Raw genomic sequence first — 6,153 nt, 5'->3', positions numbered from 1 at the left:
ACTAGATGTGCAGATATAAAGATGGAGTCCAAATAGAATATAGCCTTAAAGGCAAAAAATGGGCCCCCAGGGCGTAGGGCAAACGATGGGCACATGACATCTCTGGTGTAATGGCCAGGGATCGATTCTCAGTAACTAACGACCTGGAATTTACCCCACCATGTGCCTATGACCTATGTACTTGTATTTATCTCCCTCCATATCAATGGGGTCGACACTAGGGGCCGCTAAGGTAGTGGATCTACCTTTTTTTTAAAGGCAAAAATGAATGAACCAGAGTCTCTCTCGACAATGACGAAACGATATTTATGGTAAGGAAGTTTAAAAACTTCTTTAAATCTAATAACTTCAATCAAGTGAAGGCTAAAATAAGAAAAAGGAGAGTGAGATGCTATTACTACAATGAAGAAGGGCATGTCAAAGACAACTGCCCAAAACTGAAGAATAAACATAAGACAAGGATAAAAGACTAATCCTGATAAGCACAATAACCTAAAGGCGACATGGGACGAAATGTTAGAGTCAGAAATTGAAGCCTATGCCTAACTTGTGCTGATGACAAATTACGAAGAAGATGAAGAAGCAAGTTCATCCGAGATGAGCATCGAGAACATTGATGAAGAGAGAGCAATGTCAGAAGAAAGTAGCACTATAGGGGGAACATCAAATAATGAGATTGACAAGGTAAGTCAGGTACGATCTCTACCTCCTGATCAGTTATTTAAATTTATAAAATGCTGTCAAAAAATTCTTATAAATTAGAAATTGAAAATAAAAAATTTAAAAAGGAAAATGAGGAATTAAAAATAACTTTAGCAATATCTTGTTGATTAGAAGATTTTGACAAGATAAAATTGAAAATGAAAAATTAAAAGTAAAAATAAAAAATTTGAAGAATTAAGCATGTTCACATGTTCAATAAATTAGAAATTATCAAGGACTTAATTGGAATTTTAAATATCATAAAGGTGAAATTAGAAAATTATCATCAAAATATATTCTTAAAAAATTGCTAAGTAATCCAGTAGACAGGGTACCAAAATCATGCAAACTAAAAATCATTATACATGCTTTATTTTTAATTTGAGTTTATAATTTTTTCTTAAAATTGTCTAACATTTTTTTTTGTATGATTTCTCTTCAAAATTAATTTGATATTAATTTTTCTAATAAAAAGGGTTTCATTACTTATCAGTATAAAAAATTTTAAAAAATTTTGACCGTTGAATTATTTTTTATGAATTTTTTTAACAAAAATTATATTTTTTTTATTTAAAAATATTTCATAGTCCTATTTTTTTAAAATTTATTTTTTAAAAAATATTATCATATTTTCTGTCTAAAAAATATTTTTAATTTTTTTACCTATTATTAAATTTTCTATGAATTATTTATTTATCCAAATACTAATTTTTAATATTAAAAATTCTCAAAGATTTAATTTTTAAAAATAATTTTTTTTTAAAAAAAATACTTTCTCTATGAGATTCTCAAAAAAAAAATTAGTTTTTTTGAGTTTCGAAATATTTTTAAGTATTTTTTTAGAAAATACAACCTTTTGTACAAAATAATTTATTATTACTTAAATCAGTTTTATTTTTTCATGAAAATTTTATCCTAACTTTAGATATGTTAGCTTGACTATTATAAAATTTTTTAGTATTTTTGAAGAATTAAAAATAAGTTTAAAATTATTTTTTCTAAAACCACTTTATAAATAGTAATAGTTCACATTTTCAAACTTTAAAGTTCATTTTTTTTTAATGTTCATCATTTTTTTATCCTTAGAGATTAATTCATATTTATTTTTAAATTATTTTCTAACATTTCCATTATTTTTATTGTGATAAAAAGAAGAGAATTTAGGTGGAGGGTAAATTTTTTACATTAAATATTATTAATTACATATTAAGTACTTGTTATTTTGCTGTTATTTATTTTTGATTTATCCTAACTTAACTTATGTTGCTCATGTCAAAAAAGGAAATATTGTAAATACCCTATGATAATTTTAATGTAATCAAAGTCAAGTTAGGTCTTGTTGTCTTTTGATGTCTTACGTCTAACTGTGCAGGAACTTAGGAGTATAGGAAGTCGAGCAAAAGACACAGCTAGTGAGAATGATGACACGAGAGAAAGTCGAAGGACTCTGTGTGTCCGAGGGACGAAGTATTGTGGAAGAGTATGCTAGCAGACGAGAAAGAAGCGTATGGAGTTTCCGAGGCAGGAGAAGTCGGAGCAGAAGACCATTTGAGAAGATCAGAAAATGAATTCGGGTAAGCCCTATTCCGGTTGACCAAGATCACTCAAGCGAGCGGAGTTGGATCGGAGATTTTCTTACTAAGCCTATTTTTCTTGGAGTAATAATCCTCTGATTGTTAACCAAGTAAAAATCTTGTTTGTCTCGTACTTATTTTCATTCTATTATTCTGTTTAATTAAGTGTGTAATTGTGTTAAGTCCGATTGTTTGAGAAAGGTATTGATTTATTTTATTATGTAAAACAATTTATCCCTTCTTACTGACCGTGAGGGACTTACAATGACTTCACCTTTTTCTACTTTAATTGCACAATTTCCCCACGGGACGCAACTATAATGATTGAATTACTAGTGAAGTTGGGACATTACGATAGGAGCCATCATTATTCTTAAATTTACTTGGTAGATGAAATTTGACCCGGACCTTCTCTCCCAAAATCAATTTGATTGTAAAATATCTTGATACCTCGTATAAAATAAAAGAAAAAACAATACATTTAATTCTGATTACTTTAATAATATTATATTGTAATAGTTACCATTCATAATTATTATAATATGAACATTTTATTTTTGATTGATATTGATTAATATTATTATAGTAGCTATGAATATAATTATTATAAGCTAAGCAATTTATTTTTAATTAATATTATATTATACTAGTTACATGATCATAACTACTATAACTGTGTAGTTCAAGCTAATTAACAGAGGTAGTTAATGGTCGAATAATAGTGACAACCTGACCATCAATCAAGTATTAGTTGTTGGTAGTTTCCACGGGCTGGATCAGCTGGTTAGGTGCGTATAGCTTACCAATAAAGTCGTGGGTCGAAGGTCGTCAGTTGCACTCAGGGATAAAACTCTGATCTGCTGCGCCAAAAATTTCTTCAACCCCCAGTCACCTATCCTGCCCAGCATTAACTGTGATTTACTCCCTCTGGAATCTTGTGGGGTCGGGGCCAGGGGGCCGCTAGGATGGCGGTTCCACTTTTTGCCAAGTATTAGTTGTTGGTAAGATATTTTTTCAATTTTCTAAGTATCTAATAATTGAGTCTTAGCTTTGGTAAATTAATTTTTAATAGACTACATGTTACAAGTACTTTTCAATTTATCTTAATGATAAATAAAAAAATTTTATGAAGCTGAATTGATCCATTTTAAAATTAGTCGACGTAAGCTAAATTTCAAACCAACCAACAAAGACATTAGGGGGCAGAATTTCGAGCTTGTAAATAGTCTATTTCTTGAGCAACGGCATAATTCAAAATTCACAAGCGGGCAACGCTTCCCCTTTTCTTTTTTTCTACCTTCCCGATCCACTTCTGTTCTTTGTTCAAAACACGAGACGAATCTATTTTTTTTTTAAAAAAAATTGAATTTATCATAAACCCCTCAGCCTCTAAGTCATCTTACATTTCACCCTCCCAACTACCTCAACTCGTTACTTCGGCTTGACTCCCCGAATCACCCTTTAGCTCAACCATCAAATGCTCTTACTCAGTTTTGTCCCCTAATTATGACTCTGACTCAACTGACTCTGAGCTCTCTGACTCAGCTCAATCTCGCCAACTCAATCCAATGCCCGTGGATGTAAAACCCAGAGCCGGCTTTAGGAGGAGGCTTAGGCGTCCATATTATTAAGATTTATATTTATATTTGAAAGTTTTATTAAATTTAATAATGGATTAATTTTTTTGACATATCAAAAAATATTTTATTTTTAATCGGTCCACTAGTTCGGCATCTCTCATCTCCAATTTTCGTTTTCCAAGTTCTTATTTGAGGTGAGATTTTTTGCTTCCTTCTTTCTATTTCCGTTTCTTTTTTTACCTTTGTGGTTTGGTTCGTTGCAGATTAATCCTATCATCAATTAATTTGAAAATCCTAGATATGTATTTGTTAGTATTTAAATTATATTTTGTATTTTTTTTGTTAGATTTGCATTGCGAATTATGACGGAAAAAAAATTGAATCTGGAAGTTTGAAGAGGAAAAAGAAAGAAAGATAAGAATTTCTTACAAAATCTCTCATTAGGTCCCTGGAAAGGTACATAAAATATGTAGTTTCTAGTTGAAGATTTGACTATTATTACAAATCCGAATCAAATTTGAATCCTGAGAATGTAGTTGTTGATCAAATTTTGGTTGAGAATATAGTTTTGAATGATGGGATTCAAGTAAATAATAATCAAGAAGAGACTGAAATGGAAGAAAATATTAACAAGGGAATGGAAGATGCAAATGATATTGAAAATTTGAATGAAAATATAGATATGAGTTGTGAAGAATTAGGTGATTTGTTTGATCCGAGAAATTGGGAGAATAATATGCCTCAAAGAAAGATTGATTTGTTAACAAAGAGAGGTCCAAAAAGAGTTATGGATATTGTGTATCCAGTTAATGACCACGACAGAAGCTTCAATGATAGACATTACAATCGATCTTTGTTGAATGGAGAAAAACTTGATAGATCATGGCTAGTGTACTCTCAGAAGAAGGATAAAGTGTTTTCTTTTGTTGTGTGTTATTCAAAAGAGATAAAGTTATATCAAGTCCTTTGACAACAACTATTGGTTATGGTGATTGGAAAAATATTCATGTGAGACTTAGTGAGCATGAAAGAACCACTGATCATATAAATAGCTTAACAAACTGGATGGAGACAGAAACAAGGTTGAGAAAAAAACTAACAATTGATTCTTCTAATAAAAAAGTCATTGAGAAAGAAAAAAGATTTCAGAGAGATGTTTTGAAGAGAATTATTAGTGTTGTAAAAATGCTTGCTAACCGTAATTTGGCATTTCGTGGAAGTAATGAAAAATTTGATGATCATAATAGTGGAAATTTTCTAAGTATGATTCAAATGATTGCTTATTTTGATCCGATCATTGAAGAGCACCTTCGGCGCATCCGAAGAAAGGAGATTCGTGTGTCCGTTATCTTGGTCATAATATTCAAAATGAATTAATACTCCTGTTGTCAGGCGAGATTAAGAATAAGATCCTTGAAATCATTAAAGAAGCAAAATATTTTTCTGTAATTCTTGATTATACTCCAAACATTAGTCATGAAGAACAAATGTCTCTTATATTGAGATGTGTTAATATTTCCAAGACTCTCATAACAGTGGAGTTCTTTATCCAATTTTTGAAAGTTGCTGAAACATCAAGGGATACACTTTACAATAAGCTTAAATCTATTTTGGGAATATTAGAACTTGATTTTAATGACATGAGAGGACAGGGTTATGATAATGATTCAAATATGAAACGACAATATAAAGGAGTAAGCAGCAGAGTACTTAAAGAATATCCTAGGGAATTTTACACTCTATGTGGTTGTTATTCTCTTAATCTTGCCTTTTGTGATATGACTATGAGTTGTGTTCAAGCTAAATAATTTTTTGGAGTGATACAAAGAATTTATAAATTGTTCTTCGGTTCTACAAAACGGTGGGAGGTCTTTAAATCTTTTGTAAAAGGTCACAATAGAGGACTTACATTAAAATCATGGTCGGATACACATTGGGAATGTCGTCTTGATAGCGTAAAAGCTATAAGATTTCAAGTTCCTCAAATAAGAGATGCAGTATTGCATATAGTAGAACATAGTGGTGATGCAACAATAGTGAGTGATGCAGAGTCTTTGGCAAATTATGAACTTCAAAGTTTTGAATTTTTTGCGGCCATGGTAATATGGTTTAAAGTATTGCAGAAAGTAAATAAAGTCAGCAAGATTCTCCAAAGAAAAAAATATTGCTATTGATGATGGTATTAGTCTCTTAAAAGGTTTGATTATCTTTTTGGAAGAATATAGAAACACTGGTTTTGAAGCCGCAAAGAGTGAAGCTGAAAAGATTGCTTTAAGAATGGAGGTTGAGCCCATATT

This window comes from Zingiber officinale, chromosome 3A (assembly GCF_018446385.1).
Source record: "Zingiber officinale cultivar Zhangliang chromosome 3A, Zo_v1.1, whole genome shotgun sequence".
NCBI lineage: Eukaryota > Viridiplantae > Streptophyta > Magnoliopsida > Zingiberales > Zingiberaceae > Zingiber > Zingiber officinale.
This window is presented reverse-complemented; position numbering follows the sequence as displayed.